We start from the raw sequence: 22,558 nt of genomic DNA on the forward strand, positions 1-22,558 counted from the left end.
CTGACTGGAACGGCTCACTTTCAACTGTCCCGGCGCGGGGGGTAGCCTCAGTCTCTACTGGGGTATCTGGAATTCTGCCATAACCCATCTATGGTTGTGAGAGTGGAATTCAGCTCTTGCCCTCTGGACTCAGGAGTTCTTAAAAAAGCCTGACCATTGGACCTATTGAAGAGGGCCTGCATAATGAAGGAAATTCGGGATCCGAAACAGAAGGTTATTTGTTTTGTCCCTTGGCATGAATCATTACTAGGGGTGCTACTCTCGGAGTGTGCTAGTCCCAATGTTCTCAGGTGGTACATGCTGGACCTAGACCTCAAGGGGGTAAAGTGGTACACCATCAATACCAAGTTCAATATGGAGACCCTCCAGTGCCTCATTTCTTTGAATGAATCTGGTGATTGGTTGGCCTCCCAGGACCTCAGCGATGCTTACCTTAATGTATCAATTCATCCGGATCATCAAATGTTCCTGACACTCACCATTTAGGGTCTCCACTTGCAATGTGCTATCCTCCCTTTTACTCTTCCCCTCATCACAAATGTTTTTTCTTATCTAGGATTCCTCAGCTCAGGAGGTGAGGGAAGCAGTATCCTAGGTGGCCTAATTTCTGGAAGCTGAAAGATTTATAATCAACTAGAAGAAGGCTCGCCCGGAGCCAGCGCACAACCTCATGTTCATTAGGGCCTTCCAACCAAAACAATATGGAATTCTGCACTCCTACCCCTGGCGTTTTTTTAAAGAAAATTCTGAGAACCGGTGGCACATAGATGAACTTGATAAGGGGAAATCGAAAAAGAGGAAGGGAAGAAGGGCATACCAGAGTGTAAGATTGACAACCTGTGTTCTCCAGAAGGCAGGTAGGGGTTGCAAAAGGCTCCCCTCTTCTAAGGGTTAAGCAGAGCCCTCAGGGAGGTAGGCATGGGCCACAGGAACAAAGCACACAATCTACAGCAATGAGCACTAACGCAAGGTACAAAGGTTCTTGGGGACTGCTGGCTGCCCACAGTTATGGGCTACAAATGGAGGTTAGAGCCATGCAACTGAGGTACTCCTGCATGCCGGGAAATCCAGTCCTCAGTACTCTGTCTTAAGAAAGGTATGCAGGAAAGCCTTGGAGTTTCTCTGAGTTGCATTGAAAAAGCACTTCACTCGAATTTAGGTAGCGACAGAGTCATCTTTATTTTACGCAGTGCAAGAAACAAATCAGACATAGTAAAACCCTATCTGACAAAAGAAGCTCCTGTGAGAGTCAGAGGGTCTTGTCCCTTTCAGCTCCAATAGAAATATCCCTCCCATATCAAAACCAAGAGGACTCCTAAAAATTCCTTGAGAAACGTTGGAATTCAATTCCCCAGTACCACATGGGTACATGTATTTCGCTAATGTAACACCAATGACACTAAAGTCAGTTCCTGCTATGTGAATCTAAGCCGGTACTGGACTCACGAAATACTGGGAAGAAAAGGCCCTACATAGAGGCAAGAAAACAGAATCAAAACAAAGTCACAACTTTGGTTTTCTTCCTTTTGAAATTGGTTTAATTTGTTTGTTTTTCGATTTGTATATGGCTTTTGTCCTAATGTGATCTCTGTATTTATTTTGTCTGTATGTCGGCGTCCTTAAGCATCAGGGTCAGTGGAGCGCAGTACAAATAAAATAAATCAAATCAAGGGAAGAGGGATGTATGAATGAAAGGATAAAAAAAGTAAAATCCTCGGCATCCCTCCATAATAAAGGCAAGCTTAAAATTAACACAAACTGTAAAAAAAAAACCTGAATTGTTTACGGAAGAGAAAAGGAAACTGTGGGGGAATGTTTTGTCTTATACCAGTCCTTGGGAAAATTAAACTTAAGCTTGCTGGATGAATATATCAAGTAGCCTGGGTAAAAAGAAAAGATATACAAACATTGGTACGAGAATTTACCAAAATAGCACATGCACACCCCCCTGAGAGAAACAAGACAATTAAACATTATTTGGACAAGGATAATAAATGCATGGATATTAAAAAACAGCCCATAATGAATAAACCATGTGAATTAAACACCAGAAAGTGCTGATTGGAAATTCCTAAACATTTCTATTTTTTTATTTAACATGTATTAGTTACAAAAAAAGTTTAACACTGTACAGTATATCAATTAGTAAGACATATCAACATGTTATCTTAAAAATAGCATAAAATCATCTGTTTCCTAAAATGTTAGTCATCTATATATGTATACTTCTAAAAATACTTTATTTCATTATTATCACTCTTTCCATTATGTTATCTTCAATAACTTTTCAATTTCAATCCATATATAATACATTGCATAATACAAAACCAGACTGCTACCGGAGTAAATGAAAGCCCACATCTGATCTGTATTCAATGTATCCAAAAGATACTTAATTCTAGTATCCCTTGTCTAATATGTGTTTGATTGCAGTGCATTGTGCCAAAAGATGTCTTGGGATTTCTATTTCGTATTTACACAATCTGCATTGGCGTTCCACATAGGGCAGTTTGTTCCAGGCTTCCAATCTAAATAATGTAGGTAGCAGTTCTAGTCGTAATAATACTATAAAACGTCTTACTTTACTATTTCTAATACATATCAGATAACTAAATGGTTCCTTGTAAGGGAAAGCCTGGAATACATATTTCTTAAATGAACTGTTAGAGCATAGCCAAACAAAATTATTATCTCTATCCCACGTATAAGCTTACTCCTTAATTTGTCTCATAGCAAGTGTGATATTATTAAATATATGTATCTCAAAACCAATATCATCTAACAAAATAAAATCTCATTCATCCATTCCTACTCTTCCTCGCCCCAGTGGCTCTGGAAGACAAAAATAACATTTCTTGGTAATAAAACAAACCAACTCTGTCACAGACAAGGGAACATTAAAGGGGTAATTCATAGAATTCAGCGCACAGTCTGCGCCAGCCGCGTGCGCCCAAATCCATTTCCGCGCACAGCGAATTCATGGATTTTAACATCCAAAACCAGCCGTGGCGCAGAGTGGGGCAGCGACCCTGCAGCAGCGCCAGTTACGCCCCCAACCCATCCCCGTGTGCCATGCACAGCGCACAAATCCCGTACATGGCGCACAGGCCATTGGACCAGCATACAGCCCCCCAACCACGAAAACGCCTATAAAACTCCCCGTGCACCCCTCCGAATACATGTACACCCCTGCACGGGAAGTTTCACACGCGATTGGCCCTGTGCGAGCGGGGAACGTGTATTTCGGGGGTGCATGGGAAGTTTCACTCGCGATTGGCCCTGTGCGAGCGGGGTACGTGTATTACTGGGGTTTGCGGGGAGTTTCACACGCGATTGGGCCTGTGCGAGCGGTGTACGTGTATTACTAGGGTTCGCGGGGAGTTTCACACGCGATTGGCCCTGTGCGAGCGGGGTACGTGTATTACTGGGGTTTGCGGGGAGTTTCACACGCGATTGGGCCTGTGCGAGCGGGGTACGTGTATTACTGGGGTGAGCAGGGAGTTTCACACGCGATTGGGCCTGTGCTAGAAGGGTACCTGTATTACTGGGGTTTGCGGGAAGTTTCACACGCGATTGGGCCTGTGCGAGCGGGGTACGTGTATCCAGTGGGGTGCGCGGGGAGTCCCACATGTGAATTGGCAGTGTGGGTCCTCCTGGGTGTGCCTTCTACCCCCTCCACGGCCCCTGCAGGCAGCCCACACCACAGGGGACTACCCAGCACCCCTGGTCATGTCCCGCACGCAGCCCATCCACCATGGGCATGCCCCCCAGCCAGCCCACATGTCACCTTGCACTAGTGATCACCAACTCATGTCCCCCAGCACCCCCACCAGTGAGGCTCAGGCCCCAACTCATGTCCCCCAGCACCCCCACCCACCCAGCATTGACGGGCACCTGCCAGCAGGCCCCGACTCATGTCCCCCAGCATCCCCACCCCCCAGCAGTGAGGCTCAGGCCCCGACTCATGTCCCTCAGCACTCCCACCCACCCAGCATTGACAGGCACCTGCCAGCAGGCCCCGACTCATGTCCCCCCAACACGTCATCATGATCCACAATCATGGGCCTCATGGCCTCCCAAATCCCACCGCATGCCACCCCTGTGCAAAGACCCAACCAAGTATCCCATCCACCCCAGATTGAAATGCCCATTGCATGATACAACCCAAATGGCAAGAATGTACATCAACACATGTCTGTCACACACACAAAATGGGTGCTGGTGATTGTGAAAACCTACACCGTGACATGCATGAAACCAATGAGAGAATACCATATATCAAAGTAATAAACCAAAATGTATTGAACTCAAAAAGAATGTAATCAAATGAAAACATGAAAAAAATGTTTGAAATAAAGATGAAATGCAGCATGTCCAAAACACAAAAAGAAAAACATGAAGTCTGAATCCAAATAAATCGAAATTAAAATGTGTCCAAAGTCTCCGGCCACCAAATCAAATCCTAAGGAAACGGAAACAGTAAAATCCATTGCTCCATGGTGAGAAAAGAAAATAATAGATAAATCCACTGTTCAACTAAGTACAAAGAAGTAATCCCGGGTCCATGAGCCCAACGAATGAAATGAAACCTAGCAAAAAAAAAAACGACCTAATAAAGAAAAAATGAATGAAAAAGATAAAGGAAACCTAAAACTACAAACTATATACAATGGCGGCAGGCTAGTCAGACGGCTCCCTTCCCGATTTCCCGGGCCAGGGCATCATCGAACTCCTGCTCGATGTCCCGGAGGCAGTCCTCTTCCATGGACCCTAGGATTTGCAGGGATGGTGACATGTTGACCTCCAACTCCCTGCAAATTGCCTCGAGGCACTCGGCACGCCTCAGTGCCCTCCGCATCGAGTTCTCCGCCCTGACCATTGTGAGCCGTGCCTCTTCCGCCCGCCACTGCTCCGCACCTATGGCCTGGTCCAACCGCTGCCACACGGATGGCACTTCCAATCCTGGGTCTGCCTGCCCCTCGGATGTTGAAGGCCCAAGCCATCATGGATCCCACCTTGTTGCTGCTGCTGCTGTGCCTGTACCTGTGCCCTGGCTCTTGCTGCCTGCACGTCCTCCTCTGGCTGGGGTGCAGTTGTTGAGGTGGCCACCCCTGCTGGACGTCCAACTCCTGACTGTGGCAGGGATGCGTCCTCCCCCAGCCTGGCCGCAGGGTCAGAGGCAGCTCCACAGGGTACCCAGGTGATACATGGACGGAAAGATGGCATGGAGGACGACTGGCGCACAGGGGGTTCAGGTGAGGAGGAGGTCAGAACAAGGTCCAGCATATGGAGGAATCCAGCCCTGGTGACCCGTCCCAGTAGGTCAACGCGGTCAATAAGGCATCTGAGATGACGTGCAGTGTCTTCACGAAAACACTGAAGGTCACCTCGCATGCCCCGTTGACGCAACGCCATCTCAGACAGGACAGGCTCAACCCGGTCCCAAATTGCCACGTCCGCAGGGAGAGGAAGGCCAGTTGTTGTGCTCTCATCCCCTCCCTGAAAACGGGTCTGGATGTAGGCATCCCTGCTGGTGCAGGATGATGCAGTCACAGGATCGGCGACAGGATTATACACAGGCACCTCCGCGGCATCCTGTGCTGCCTCCTGTCCCTGCCCCTGCACTGCACCACTAGCAACAGTGGAATCCCCACCTCCAGACCCCGTGTGTGTCCCTTCCATGGCCTCCTCCTCCACCAAACCCCCCACCAACCTGGATGACTCCATGCCATCTTCCTCCATCGGACCCTGTGGGGTCTCAGCTGCCCCTTATGCTGCCGAGGAGTCCACCACCGACCTCTGCCTCTTGGACATACCCTCGGCAGCTGCAGCCTGGGACGCGGCACCAGACTCCTCACTCCCCGACGAGATGACAACCTGGGAGGGGAGCCGGGCCTTGCGTCTCCGGCTGGTGGTGCGATCCCTGCCGCTTTGCTCCACAGCACCCGCTCCGCCCTCTTCATCAGTTGACGCTGCAGACAGGGAGAGATAGAACACAGGCATCAGGGCACTGTACAATGGACTGATACACACATGACAGTTGCACATGAGTGGCAGTGTAAAACTACAGACATGGCATCACACTCCCCAACACACATGTCATTTCAACACACACACACATGAGCAAATCCACAGGAATATTGCACCAGGCAGCACCGTCCATACAAAAACAACAGCACGAGCAGCCAAAGGTGAGCCTGACGTCACATGAAACACAGGGAGTGCACAACACATGCACACATGCCACCAGACTGACATGCATCTGTACATCTCCTCCACTGCAGTGATAATGTCACCATCCATGTCACATCTGGCAATCAGCCTCCTACATGTCAGTGTCACATGCATCCATGTTGCATCACAGTTGCACACTTGTCAAATACACATACATGCACATGTACACAGTGCAGATACATTCAGCAGGAATCACCATCCATGTGTGACACCACAACCATGCCAACGTACATACACAGAAATTCAAACATGTGTGCTCCCACACCTGCATTTGGCCAGCATGCTTAGCAACACATACACCATCAATGTGTCTCACACATGAGAGGACTCACATGTGGCAGCCTCACGCCCCTGTACATACACATCCATACATGGCCCTACAAAAACACATGTGCAACCTGCACACTACTGGCACACCACAACATGCACAGCGTCCAATCAGCATGCATGTACACTTACCACTCGACTCCAGACGGGTCTGCCTCTCAAGGACCTGGACGTGGAGCGCTGGGCGTATGCGTTCCAGGACCCTCATTTGGTGGTCGGACAGGTGGGCCCGGTGCCCCTCCGCATCCGCTGCCTTCAGGAGGCACCGGGCCTTGTCGAGGGTCCTGGACCTGAAGTCCTCCCAGCGCTTCCGGACATGTTTGATGTCGCGGTCTGCCACCCCCTCCTCGTTGATGGCAGTCACAATGTCCATCCAGATCCTGGTCCGTCCTTCATTGTCGGCGTGCGAACTTCCAAAGAGAGCATCATACTGCCCCAGGACTTGCTCCACCAGGACACCAACTTCCCTGGCACTGAAGCTGGTGGCCCTCTGCCTCTCTGGCTGGGGGTTGCCAGTGGTGCCAGATGGTGTTGTGCGCTACATGGCAACCCCTGAGGCAGGTGTGGGTGGGCAACTGGGTCCTGGGGCTGGGCTGTGGAGCGATGGTATCCCAGTCGGGAGTCTTCAGTTCCAGCAGGGGTGATCACAGCAACTGCACCCCTGGCTGATGTGCAGGCAGCAAATAGCAGGGCACATGGGCAGCAGGCAGGCAGGCAGCAGCAGATGGCAGGTGGGAGCGTGCTCGTGGCTCTGGGGGGCAGTAATTCGGCCTTCTGGGCAGGAGCGTGGTCTTCCGTGTGTTGTTGCGTGGCCAGCTTGATACGGAGTGATTTGGCACGTGAAAAAATTGCACGTCAGCGTGTTACTCGAGGAAAGGCCCTTTGCACGTAAGCATGTTTGTTAAGCGACGCGCGCGGGCGTTTCCCTCGTAACGTGGGCATAGTGGTTTAGCGCGCGCTTGAAAAAACTGCACGTCTACGTGTGAATGGGTGTAATCTGAAGAAAGGGCCTACTCGCGTAAGTGACACGACGTGCGCGGGCGTTTCCCTCAGCACGGGTTAAAGGTGAGCGGGGCCAGCAGTTCACTGTATGTGCCTTTCGTGGGGACCAACGTGTTTTGCTACTTCGTGTTGTTTCGCACGCCATCACAACTTCACAGCGGATCAAGGACGTATCTCTTCTTTTGGCGGGGGTATTGGCTACGCGTGTTTTTCATTATCACGCTAGTCAGACGGTGAGTCGCGCACGCTATTTTTCCCACTGCGGGTGCCCCTGTGTATCGCACCCATTTTCGAGGTCATAGTAGCCTGTGTGTCCCACGCGTACGTGTTTTTCGTGTTACTGAGTAGCACCGCGTACTGTGAGAGGTTGATTCCACGCATGTAGTCTGCAGGGTTGCGTGCACGGTTTTACTGCAGTTTTAGGGTGCCTGAGCGTTGCGTGACCCTTCACTACATCACCGGGCTCATATACAGCCTTGCAGGTTCAGGGGGGCTGTTAACTTCTTGCATCCCAGCCCCTTCACCCCAATTGCCCAGGACAATTGTGGTGTACACCTCCCATTGGCACTCCTCCATCTGTGCCATGGTTGGGAGGCCAGCAAAGGTGAGGGGTGCCTCAGCTGGGCGTCCTCCTCATGGCGGGCGTGGTCAGGGACGTGGCCAGGGTGACCAGGGAGTAGGGGGACTCCAGGGTGTCCAGGGTGGCCGCAGAGGGGGAAGAGGCAGGGGTGCACCACTTGAGCACGATGTTGTGCCATGTGTCGGTACAGTCATGCCACCACCCCCTGTGGTTCCGGGAGATGCAGCTTCTGCATTTGGCACTGGCGCCCGTGTGACCCAGCAGTCTGTTTCATCGACTACCACGGGCTCAAGGGTAGTGGTAGCTGCAGGTGCAGCTGTGGACACCACCACCCAGGCTCAGGGTCTGCCAGCGCAAGCTGCGTTCGCACTTGAAGAGCCCTTGGAAGATTTCCAACAGGCCAGGAGGGAAACCGTAGGTGCACGCAGGGCTGCCCTGATCAAGACACGTGTCCCTGGGGCAGTAATGTCATCTGCTGCCCCGAACAGCCAGGTGTTGGCAAGTGCAGGGGCAGATGTAGCCAACAACACCCCGGTTGTGAGTCTGCCAACCAGGACAGTCGCGATCAATGACCCTGCCACAGCGGATGTTGCTGCGCAGGATCCATTAGAGGGCACCCAGCTGCCACTGACGCAAGTCAGGCCTTTGGTCGTCCCTCCACCTGCCACTCCCTTGGCTCAATCCACCGGTGCTACTGGCCATAGTGATCAGGGCGGCATTTGCCAGCCAGGGTCTGCGCCACAATCCAAGAGGAGGAAGGTTGCACCTGCAGCACAGGCTGGGACCCCACACACAGCCACGACCTCCAGCACATCGAGGAAGAAGCCTTTCTGCAACCAGGAACTGGACTATCTCATGGACTACGTGCTGGGCCACAGCAGTGACATGCTAGTGGGTCCTAATTGTCAGACTACGGCTGCCCACCATGATACCCACAGGAAGCAAGTTGCGGAACATGAGAGTGCATTCGGCCATGAGGTGCGCACGGCGCAAGAGTGCAAAAAGCGTTGGAATGACCTCAAACGCAGCGCTAAGGCTAAGCGTGCCTCAAATTACAACTTGACTCTGGGGACTGGCAGTGGGCCTGCACCTGAGGAGGAAGACCTCACTCCGCATGAGTCACTCGTTGCAGAGTTCATACCATCTGAATCGGTCGAAGGAGTGGGAGAGATGCCGGACTTTGATGCCCAGTCCAGTGAGTGTTGCTGTGTGTTTGTTGTGGACATGTGCATTTTACTTGTGTGATATGTTGTGCATGACTGCCACTACATGTCAAGTGTACATGGTTCTGATGTGCAAGTAATGCAATGCTTCCCTGATGCATGTCTGCTCTGCTGGATGGTGTACATGTGGAGCGGACGGGGACTGTCCGCATCACCACTATTGCACCCTACTCACATGCTGGTCACCAGGATGCCCCTCAAGTCCATGTTCCAGCTCACTGGCCCTTCTGCATGTAGCGTGGGGTGACCTTCCTCTCAGCCCAGGGACTATGTCATAGCATGACTGACGTGCATGTGTCCTCTGCCTCCATGCATGTAATCCATGTAGGCATGCTCCCTTTCCCCCCTACCCCCTCTCTGCACCCCAATCCCACCTTAGCACTGGTATGCTTCAATTTTGCCGTTGAGTACTTCCCTGTTCATGCGTCCTGTATACATGCTAACTTCCAGCAGCCAATCTGACAGACATATGCTGTGTGGTACATCCTTTGTACTTGATGAAGGGTGTCTCACTTGGACTGTGCAGAGGTCAGATGCCAGCAGGGACATGAGTGCCCATTCATGCTCCATGTGTATTCCACTCATGCCCCTATGTGTCCTTGACTGGATGATCATTGTAGTAGGAGTCCAGGAGGACCTACATTGCATGGCATTTCATCAGCCTTCCCATGTCCACTGTGGCTCAGTCCTGCGTCGCACACATGTTTAGGGTGTGACAGTCTGTGTGGGTCACAGGCCTCAGCCTGTTTAATGGCCAATGACTCTGTCCAACTGGTGTAGTGCGCAACCGCTGTATACTGAGTGGGAGCAAGACATGACTGCCAATGCTGAATGGCAGGGTGCAGCAATGGAGAACATCGCTGAGAGCATGTAGCGTGTGGCCCAATCCGTGCTCCCCCCTGCTATGCAGGTGCTTCTCCAGCAGCAGACGGCACGGTCCACGGCCCGCTCGCTCAGGCTGGGCATGGCGGCCTGAGACAGGGCACGCCAGGCTGAGATGGTGTCTTTGCGTCGAGCAATTGCTGCTCACACAGAGGCACACATGGAGGCCCTGAGGGAGGAGTATGCTTCCCTCAGATCCACTCTGGGTGTCCTTATGATGTCCCAGAGGGAGTGGGCAGAGGAGAGGTTTGCGCACCTTGAGCCTACCATCTCGGCTGAGCTACATGCTTGCCGGGAGGTCCAACAGTTGTCCAGCCAGGCCTTGCAGGAGGAACTCTGTGTTACAAGTGTTACCTTGCAAGAGGAAGCACGCGTATCACGTGAGGTCCTGCATGCAGACCTACGTGTGATCGCCGCACAGAACCAGGCTCACCCGTCCGGCAGACTTGCTGCCGACGAGGGGCAAACTGCGGCTAGGCTTGGTCAGGCTCCTGTGCCACGTCCTCCTTTCCAGGAAGAGCCAGACTCGGACGACAATCTATCTCCCACATAGGACGGGCTGTGCAGGCGTTGAGCCCATGGAGGTTTTTATTTCCTCAACATCATTGCATGTGGGTGTTGAGCAGCATCCTGTACCTCCCCCCTCCAGGGTGCATCCCCCCTGGGTCGTATGTGACCATTTTTGATTTTTCTTTTAGTTTAGTTAGTTAAGTTTCTATTTGATAGTTAGTTTAATTAGGTAATGTAGGTTTTTCATAGTTAGTGTAATTAGTTAATATAGTTTAAAATTGCTTGTCTATTGTGCTTTCATGTGACAGTGTGGTGCTTTGTGGCTTTTGAAAGCATCCACTGTCTGTTCCAGCTGGGCCCTTCAGGCTTGTCTAGTGTATGTGTTTGCAGCTTGGGGTCCTTGACTCACATATGCCACTCCTGCTTCCCTTATCCATGGGCTCGCAAGGATGGTTCGGTGTAACAGCCTATTACACAAGGGCTTTGGACTGTCATATCTGTGGCATGTCTGCTGCTGTCGAACTTGTGTTTACACCCCTAGTGGGGATGATAGGGGTGTTATTGACCACTGTTCTTCTTTCAGTAGATGGGGGGTTTCATGATTCATGTGTACATTAATTGCTATGCATTGTGTAGTATGTTTCTTATCTTTACTGTACATGTGCTTGTTGCAATTCATGTTGTAGATAGTGTGTTCCACACTTTGCCTGTGAAAGACGGACTGATGGTGTGATTTCTGATGTACGTCTCTGAAATGGTCCAGTCATGAAATGCCTGAAGAGACACACACAGAAGAATTTAAAGCATTAATCATGCGTTTCATGCCCTTTCTGCAGGGGGATGAGCCTCCAGACCACCTTTGCCAGCAGACATGGGCCATTGGACGTCTGCAAGCTCGACACATTCGGTGGTGCCGACATGTGATTGTGTGTGCAAGCTGAGGCACAGGGATTGTGCTCATACATCCGAAAACAGCTGACGTGTTTCAAGGGACTCCAGGCAAGGTGAGCAGCACAAGGGGGCCACAACACAGCAAACCTTCCACCAGGCCAGTTGCACATGCATGCTTAGTAGCAGCACTGACGGTGAGCTTGGACAAATATTGGTGTTGAAGCGCACAATACAGCTGAGATGTGTTGGTGGACTAATGGCTAGTTGATGGGAAAGTTCTCTGGGGCACCTGCAAGGGCAGTGGCACATACCTTACGGTCCACCATGGTCGATTGAGGCACTTGTATTAGGTAGCATTGTGAGACATGGAAAGAAGCAGCTCACAGGGACAGACAGCAAGGGACAGACTTGTGTGCATTTCCATGTAGAATTAGACACATGCACTACCTACTTTATTTCGGTCATGGTGGAACACGACTTGTTCTGAAGTCATACCTTGCTATATGCGTCTGGCTGCTTACCCAGGGAACATTGCATGTTGTGTAAATCGTGACACATTGGTCTTCCATTTGCCACACACCCACCGGTGCCTGACTTACTGCATTGACTGTGTATGAACCATCACAGGGGTAATGTTACGTATGGGTATGAAGCATCCACACCAGATTGTTTGTTTGTAGAGTAGTTTGTTAGTTTGGGGCATATATGGTGGTGTGTTTGTGTGTTATGGGCACGCACAGATTAGTAACTGTGGCTCTCTTTGCAGCATTGAACTGCTCCTGTTACCGGACCTGAGAGTGCGCAGGCAGGAGGCCAGCACTCACCCCAGAGATAAGTTTCTCTTTGTCTTCCATTTGAGTAATTTGTTACTATGTGCATGACGATCAAGTTTGGTGTACTTGTGTATGTGTTAATGTGAGTAGTACAGTTTTGTGCATTTCCTACTTTCCCGTGTCAATCCTACTCCCCTCTCCTGCCCCGCATTCTGGTTATCCAGTATAGCAATGCCTGTCCCGACTGCATATCCCTGACCCTCCTTCCCCACCAGGGTCTCAGAGGCCTGTGTGAGTTTGACCTTGCAGGCACCCAGACCACGGCGGGGGTGGTTGGTTCGTGCCACTCCTGCGCCTGTACACAGGAGCTGTGACAGTACACATCAGTTTGTGGTGCATCATTCTGTGTTATGTGCCACACATGGTACACATCCTGTTGTGACATTGTTTTACAGTGCTACCTTGGTTGTTACGTCATTGTGGTAGTACTTGGCCTTTGTGAGGTACTGCTACTTCAAGTCATCTACTGGAGGCTCTTCTGGTTTGTTTTGCTGCCTGCAGGCTTTTTGCTTGGCTTCTGTGTTGGCCTGCTTTGAGTTTTCTTTGATGTGGTGTTTTCGCAAGTCAAGGTGGCCTATGAGGGTGATGGATGCTTTTTGCACACAAAGTGGGAGATGGTGACAAAGGGGAAGGGTGATCCTGTGGCCAGGTGAAAATTAAGGATGAAGGCTACATAACCCAGGTGCAGTTGTTCAGTGGGTCATGGTGATTTGTGAGAGAGGGGGGGTGTTTTGTTGTTGACAGTTGCCTTGCCCTACAGTGTGATGCGCACCCTGACATTGTAATTGCGGTATCCTATGTACATGATGTATTCTGCTGATCAATGCCTGTTCATGTGTTGTGTTTACCTTTCAGGTGTGAGGGAATAGTTGTGGCTTGACATGCTGGGGTGTACACATGGTGAATGTTCACATGTGATGTGTAGAGGAAACTGATGGTCACTTGATTGCACATGCATATATTGAGTGTAATATATGAGAGTTTCCCAGACCCCCCCTGTTTTGCATACCAAGTAACTTTGGGTCTCACCCTAAGTTACCAGTGGACTCCAGACGTATAACCCTTGCTCACTGCTCTTAGAGAGACACAGCTTCACCTCACTGATGATGCCCAACTAGGCTGAAACACGTGTATGGGGTTGCTGTGGTACTCTTGTTCAGAGGAGAATTGCCTAGCATTTCGGTGCTGGACTGCTCCTGGGCAGGACAAAGACAGATATGTGGGGATATTTCTTCTCTGCGAAAAGAACAGTGAGCTAAAGACTTGGTTGAGACTCTCCCAGGGGCCATCCACTCAAGAACAAGTCAATGGGCTGTGTTCGTGCTGGTAGAGAGTTTCCCAGACCCCCCCTATTTTGCATACCAAGTAACTTTGGGTCTCACCCTAAGTTACCAGTGGACTCCAGACATGGACCCCTTGCCCACTGCTCTTAGAACACAACTTCACCTCACTGATGATACCCAACTAGGCTGAAACACGTGTATGGGGTTGCTGTGGTACTCTTGTTCAGAGGAGAATTGCCTAGCATTTCGGTGCTGGACTGCCCCTGGGCAGGACAAAGGGCCTAATTACGACCCAGGCACTGGACCATGGTGCTATTAGCACCATGCTCCATGCCGGTCTCCGGCATGGTGGATGGCGGAATTACCGCCCCCATCACAAGGTTGGTGGGGGCGGTAATTCCCCATTCACCATTTTCCCTTCCCCATTCCCATTTTGCCCCATAGGGCATAATGGGGATGGGGAAGGTGCTAATTACGGCACCGTAAATTACGGTTGCTGTAATTAGCTCCAAGGTCCCTTAGCGGGTTGGATTTTAACGCCCGCAAAAAGCAGGCGTTAAAGCCTCCAACCCGCTTAGGGACCTTGTAATCAGGCGCTAATGGTTTAACGGCACCGACGCTCTTTGCAGCGCCGTTAAACCATTAGCGCCAGGGTCGTAATGAGGCCCAAAGACTGATATGTGGGTATATTTAATTCTCTGCGAAAAGAACAGTGAGCTAAAGACTTGGTTGAGACTCTCCCAGGGGCCATCCATCCAAGAACAGGTCAATGGGCTGTGTTCGTGCTGGTAGAGAGTTTCCCAGACCCCCCCCCCGTGTTTTGTCTCATTAGTTAGTCTTGCTGATGCAGGGAAACCCCTCATAGAGTTATAGCGAGTGACGCATTTTTCCAACCCCTTTCATTATTTAAATAAAAAGAGAAAAGTTAAATGGCATACAGATAATGCACCATCCTCTTTCTATGAAGCACATGTTCACAGAAAAGTGTGGAAACGATGGCTGGTCAAAAAAAACTTTATTGAACACAATGGGGGATGGAATATTAGCGGCTTTGTTGAGATTTGCAGGATGAGTATAATCCCTGTTATACTGTATGCCCTCGAAGTTCTGTCAAATGAGCAGGTACAGTGGCTGAGGAAATTAGAAGCAAAAATATTGTGAGCTATCATAAATCTCCCTCAAGCCATTCCGGTTGAGGCCATGAGGAGTGAATATGGCCTGCCCTCATTATATTCTTTTTGGAGTATAAGAAGAGTATTATTTCATGCTAAATTGGACGTATAAGATCGTAGCGCAAATGCTCTCTTACAATCGCTCTGTGGCGGTCCTTCTCAGTCGCTTTAAACCCTTTTATTGCAGAATTGCAGAGATTTTCTAAAGATCATCTGACAATGCTGGATTTCGATTGTAATGTGCTTGTAAATTCTCCTGATTGTGAACAAATTATCAAGCAGAAGTCCCAACAGTGGGACCTGATCTCTAATATTGAGAAATTGCATCAATATGCATGATATAAAGAATATTCATATCAGAGTTTTTATGGAAATACGCCTGGTAGCTACTTAACCAAATGCTGTAGTATCAATTTAAAGCATTTTATTTTGTATCTGCGCTTCAATATTTTCCCCGCCAATGAATATGCCAGCCGTTGGAAAGCCTCTGCTTTGCAGGACGATCTTTGCAGATATTGTAAATGATTCCTTCTGTGCTTCTAAGCACACCCAACACACATCTACATTACATACACATGTCTTCCCTTGTCACTTTCCTTCATGATGAAATACAAAAGATAACAGATGACAGGTTGCACAAGAGAAATGAAACACACATGCAATACGGTAATGCAGCACTCTTTATGTGTTCCAGCAGTTGTAAAATCAATTCTGGTTGACTGTCCCTATCACAGTCCTCACTGCAGCATACTCTTCTGAGACCTGCATCAACATTCTGTATTGGGAAAGGAAGGCAGAGGAAGAATCCCAAATGGCTGCTCTTCAAATATCTGCAAAAAGGATGCCCAGAGCTGTATATGAGGCAGCCACTGCCCATATGGAATGGCTTCCTCATATGCATTGGAGCATGCACCCTTCTAGTTTTTTGGGCTCAACGTCAAAGCCAACAGTCAGAGGTGGGATTCTACTTGAGCAATCGGGGACTGAAACTGGTTTGGGAATGGGACCACCAGTAGAACATCACTGAAATTGCAGAAAGCTCCAGTAGGAATTGAAACCATGTGCATTGCGGCCAATATGAGACAACTAGAAACATATCTGCTTGTTCCGGGTGTATCTTCATTAGGAGCCCCAGGATTAGGGGGAAAAGAAGAAAGGCGCACAAGTAAGCCCTGGGGCCTGAAAGTAGGAACCACTGCATTCCGCTTGTAGCAAAAATATCCATCTTTGGAGGCCCGATTGTTCTGCAAATTAAGGAGAATTTGCTGTAGGATAGCCTGAACTTGTGTTTAGGCCCTCTGCTAACATATTCAAGGACCCCTATATGAAGACTGCCTTCAGAGACTTCCATTCTCCTGATGAAAAAATGGTCTCTGCTTGACTCATCAGAGATGGGATCTTTGTTCTCCTCTGCCTGTTAATATATGATGTTATGATTTTGTCACTGTGTTGTCCATCCAGAGCAATACTGCTCTTCTGCAGGGTTGCAGAGGAGACCCGCAGTGCTTCCCAAACTGCGACAAACTCCCCCTCGTTGGATGATTATATCATTTTTGATTTGAGGGCTGCTAAAGGCCCTGAGTTTCGTTGGCCCCTAGGATGTTTTCGCTACCACTGTGGCCAGTGTCTGTTGTCAAAATGACTGATTCCAGTGGATTCAAAGGAATACCCCCACGAAGCTGTTGAGAGAGGATCCCTCACTGCTGTGTGGTCTATATGAGAGTGGTGACAGAAATAAGGGTCTCATATTCTCCACTAGATGGAGAACTGTGGGTAGAACTGTGGGTCAGGGTATGGTTCACCACAGGCTTCAGATGAAATCTTGACCATGGCACAAAAAACATTGTAGCTGTATTCTGATCCTAGACCCTGAGCCAATGCAATGTCCTGCTGGTGCTTGAGTAACTGAGAGAAGGGACTGCAGGCCCTGCCTTAACCTTTCTGGCTGATACTGTGGGTGAATCGCCATGCCTCTGCAAGTCTTTAATGAGCCTCCACTAAATTCCAGGTCCTGCAATGGTATACAGTGCAACTTATTGTGGTTGTCCAAGAACCTGAGCGCTGGTCCAAAAGATAACACTTTCTCTGTGTGTATGTCTCTGGCAATCTGTTCTGACTATTAGCCAGCCATCCATGTACTGGTGGATTTGGAAGCCTTCCTTGTGGAACATCACAAGGACCACCAACTGGGTTGACCTGGGTGCTGACTTGAGCATGAAGTGGAATACTCCAAACATGACCTCTCGGCTGCTTTTGATTTGGTGGACCACAACATACTCAGTGAGCACCTCCCCTTCTTGTGAGAAGCACAAACTTCTCACAAGAAGCTGCTGACTGGATCAAATCCTTTCTAAGCCACAGATTGATGAGAGTTTTCTCTCAATTTGATGCCGCAGATCCGATTCCTATCACATGCGGAGTCCCTCAAGGCTTGTGTGTCTCCCCGACAATGTACAACGTATTTACCAAGCCACTCTTTGACTAACTAGATCATCTGGGTGTCATCTACACAAACACTTATTCCCTTATCAGGAAACTATGATACAGACCTTGCCCTCGTCAACAAAATATATCTCATCATCCAGGCATGGATAGCTACTTGTAGCCTTTGCCTGAATGATGAGAAGACTGAAATCCTGATACTAGACGCCCCCACAAACATTAACCAACTCGATGCCCAATATTCTGCATTTAATATTGAAGGTAACAGTATCAAAACTGCTAAAGACACAGAAACCCCTGGGTTCTACCTTGACACTACTCTGAACCTTCGTAAACAAGTTAATGCCACAGCCTCGGCCACCTCCTACACATGTAAGCTCATACATGCATGCAAACCATATCTCTCGACAAACAGCTGCATTATTCTAGTGAGAGCATTCATCTTGTCCAAACTTGATTACTGCAATGCACTCTATGCAGGAGCAAACAAACTTATACTAAACAAACTTCAAACTCAAGAAAATAATGCGCTCAGAGCTGCCTTGAGCGTCCCTAGAAGAGATCACATCTCAGAAACTAGGAGGAACCACAAATGGCTTTCCATTAAAGACAGGATTAACTTCAAACTAGTCTCCATTACACACAAATGCCTCAATAAGGCTGCTCCACAATACCTAAGTGAGAAAATCACAAGGAAAACCTCATCTCGACCTACCAGGTCCATCAACTCCTTCTGCATTACACTTCCACGGTGCAACCTGAAAAGGGCTGGAGGCAACAGTTTCCCTGTTCAAGCTGCCCTAGTCTGGAATGCTCTCCCTACCCACTTACACACTGATCAGTCCTTCCAAAGCTTTAGGTCCAACACCAAAAAATGGCTATCCGAGAATGACACTCTGCCTCTGAACACTTAGAGTTGTTGAGTCTGCCCTCTACTCCTGCGTGAATATGTTCTTATCTTCTGAACACTGTAAACTCTCGTCTAAGGACGTATTATTGTCACCTCATCTTAATTGCTCTTGTTTTAGCCTTCTTGCATTTACCACTTCTTATTTGTTTCTGCCCCGTTGTTACATGTGTGTTCCAAATAGTGATTCTAAACAGTCTGTACTAAATTGTGATTCCAAGCTGTCTTGTAATGCGCCAGATACCTTAGGGTGTGGAGCGCTTTATAAATAATAAACAAACAAACAGTGTTTTCCTAGCAAGGAGAATCAGAGCCACATCTAATGAGCTTGACAGATTGGAATGTGGTGATAACTGTCGTAAAGATCCAGGGATGTGAGAAAGAGATGTGCCCCCAGTATTGGAAGAATTCTCTGAATCAATTTCCTCACAAAGTGGACATTTGGTGCGTAAATGTATAATGTCTTGAGGTTAGACGTGAACCTGAAGCCCCCTCAAACTGTTTTTGCACTAGGAGGACATGTGAGTGGAACCTCTGCCCATGCTTGTCCACTGGCACAGTGTGAATCTCCTTCTTGCAAGCCAGATCTGAGATCATTTCCTGATGTGCATGCCTGTGAACCGGGTACCTTCGGTTCTCTGTCTTGATTTTCCAAGTAGTCTGACAGAGTATCCCTCCAATATTAACCTTGTGGCCCATTGATCCTGCACAATATTCCATCAATGCCTCAGAGAACAGGCGCAGCTGAGCCTACCTCCCACCACGGGTGTTACATCATAGTATGGTCATGATTTCTGATTTACACTCTGCCCAGAGTGGCCCAAGGGGGTCCTTTGACTAAGAAACGCAGGCTTGGCTCTGCGAGAGTTCATGGTATTCTTAAACTGCCTGCTTTGTGCTGGTCTCCTAACCGATTTCTTCTCTTGTGTATTTCCTTATAAAGGCTGCACAATTTAATCTAATTATGGTCTGAATAATATATTGCCTATTAAGGCAATTTGGAGTACTTTGCACTGCTTGTCTTGATATGATAGGTTATTTATAACGTGCTTAATACCCAGAGATTTCTAAGCTGCGGACCTGGGGATCGAACCTGTGGCGCTTCCTGTTGTTTTGCTTCCAAGGCAGCACGTTGTCACTGAGGTATCCTCCTGAGGCAGAGGATGGATATATGCATGTCCCCTGGCTGCTCCAGTTGTGCATCCAACATGCCTGAGGCTGCAATCTCGCCCATTCCTGTGTCTGACATGAGTTGGATCAATTGTTCACTATTTAGTAGCATATGACCGCAGTCTTTATCTTCCTTCAATGAAGAGTACATTGCTTGCAGGTCTTAAAGGAAAATGTGTGCCACACAACCCTAAAAAATGTGTGTTTTTTTTTATTTAGAACTTTATTTAAATAACGTTTGGCAAGCATTACATAGGCATAATGTCCATACAGCGTGCTACAATGTAATCATAACAATCCACGACAGAATGCTCACTTCACATATGTGAATACATATACAATACAGGATCTGGTTAATCACAGGTGCATTCAACAATTAAGCCTTAGCCAGAAACCCTCGAAACTCTCCCCATATGTATCTTGGGTGCGATATCACCGGTTACATTGTTATATCTATACTACCAGTGCTTCGAAACCTCTGGGTATTAAGCGCGTTATAAATAACCTATCATATCATATACATGTCCTCGCACTCATTAACCCAGGTCAAATCTTGTACCCATTCACGGTCATGTGGCGGTTGCCAGTCCTTTCACTTTAATAGGATACATCGTTTGGCCACCATGCAGCCAACATTCAAAAAGGACCTTAAACCTCTTTCCGAGACATCACCCCACACCCCAAACAACACGCTTGTAGCAGATTTCTCCAATTGTTTCCCAATCACACTAGAAAGTGTTGTGCGAACATGTCCCCCCACAGCTCTGGGCATCCCCACTGCATGTGAGCATATCCCGCCTCCGCCTTCCCACACCCTGTACAGCAGCTATCTTTAACAGGGTATATTTTCCCCAGTTTACGTGGTGTATAGTGTAACATTTGCTTGATCTTATATTGAATCAACTTCAACCTCATATTCAAAGATATTGTTTTGGTAAACTAGCACATGACCTTCCACTGCCCAACTTTTATGCAAAGCTCCAGTTCCGCCACCCATTTCTGACGTGCCTCGTCCGCCCCCACCGGGAGCCCTTCTGTAATGCCTTTATACAGCATATCTAGTAATCTACGGCTCCCATAAGAATTGGATCTGAGGTCCACAAGTCCATTTGCCTGAGGTTCATTCAGATAACATTTGCACCGTTTCTGAGCCGCAGCCTGTCGAACTGCAACATTTCCGTTGGCGTGCCCTTGTGCCCCCTGGCCAGTTTTGAAGTGTCAAGAACTTCGCATCAGGGAACAAATCCCCTACTGCGTGGTATCCTAGTTAATTCCAATGTGACTTCCACAAGGCATCCCATGTAGGGGACGAGTAAGGAAATGTCAGCCTGGGCCGCCAACCAATACACCTCCATGTTTGGATTAGTAAATCCCCCCTGTTATACAGTTGTGCCATTCCTTCCCATTTTTTCTGGTCCGCACCAGAGTGCCACACGAATCAGGACATGTTCCTGTGGAAATCCCTAATTAACATGTACCATCCCTGTACGTTTACCAAGAGATACAGGAATTTGGGCACAAATATCATTTTGATCAGTTCTAATCTGCCTGCCAGCGACATGGGTACCGCGACCACTGGCTCATTTTTGTGTTGTGCATACACTGCATGAACTACAAAGTTGTCCGCCAGTAGTGCAGTTTTACACCTGGAAACTGTAACCCCTAAATATTTAAGCCTGTCCGGTGCCCACTGCAGTGGTAAGGCCAGTCGAGGATGAGATGTGCTGTCAGTCATAGGAATACCCCAGACTTCCCAGAGTTCATTGTGAACCCAGCGTACTTGCCAATTTGAGTAATGTTCTCCATTATAGGTCCAAGTTGTTTTGAGGATCGCTAACATATAGCAATGCGTCATGCACATATAACAAAATGATTTCTGACTGCCCTGTTATCTGAACTCCCCGCTTCCTGTGGCGGGTTCTAATCAGGTCTGCCATTGGCTCAATCGCTAGAGCAAAGTGTATGGGCGACAGCAGCCAGTCTTGCCGAGTCCCCCTGCTGAGTTCAAAAGGTTTTGACTGTATTGCGTTAGTCTGTACCATGGCAATGGGATTTGTGTACAAAAGTTGAATGTAGCGTATTAGCCGTTCACCAAGGCCAGACCGCCAGAGGACCGTGAACAAGTACGTCCAGGATACCATATCAAACGCCTAATGCCACCACTACTGCTTGGGCCGTGGGGGAGATACGGGCCATGATGCTAAACAGCCATCTCATCTTAGGTTTAGGGACAAAACCAGCCTGGTCATGGTGAATTAGGTAAGGCATCAGGGTTAATAGCCTGTTCGCTATAGTTTTAGCATACACTTTGGTATCTGTATTCATTAGGGACAATAGCCAGTACGTTCCGCAATCATCACTCAGCTTCCATGGTTTTAGGAGTACAATAATAGTGGCTTCCCGCAGTACCCTCGGAAGTAGTCCAGTCTGCACAGACTCTGCTCTCACTTTCAACAGGTAAGGGGTCAAAATGCCCCCATACTCCATGTAAAATACTGCTGACAGCCCATCTGGGCCTGTGGACTTGTTTCTTGGGCGATCCTTAAATAACTTTCAGCAGTTCTTCTACCATGAAAGGGGCATCTAATTGCATGCTGACACCCTCCATAAGAACAGACATAGGGATGATCTCTAACAAGACGTGCAGCCCTACCTCATCGCTTATCCCCTGCTGCTGATATAGTGCCTCATCAAATTTAACAAAGACCTCATTGATACCCTGATCCGAGTACTGCATGATCTGGCTCTCATCGCGCACACTTACAATGTGGTTTGGGCCCCCTTCCATTCATATCAAAGTGGACAATGCCCTGCAGGCTCTTTCCCCTTCCCAGTATTCTCCAGTCCTCAGCCGGTCTCACAAAGTATTTCACCACCCTGTCCGCGTGTCGCTGAAATTCCTCCAGTTGGATCTTAATGGCCGCAAGTGTGGCATGGTTTGGCGCAGCCGTATATCTATTTTCTAGTGCTTTGAGTGCTTCCTCACCAGCGGCTATGACCCTGCGGATGACTTTGAGGACACCAAACCTCCTGGCCATGGCCATCCGCCTGATGAAAAACCTCAAACATTTACCATAGAGTTTTTTGTGACACTGTGTTGTT

The sequence above is a fragment of the Ambystoma mexicanum genome, chromosome 11 (assembly GCF_040938575.1).
Source record: "Ambystoma mexicanum isolate Mex_15411 chromosome 11, UKY_AmexF1_1, whole genome shotgun sequence".
NCBI lineage: Eukaryota > Metazoa > Chordata > Amphibia > Caudata > Ambystomatidae > Ambystoma > Ambystoma mexicanum.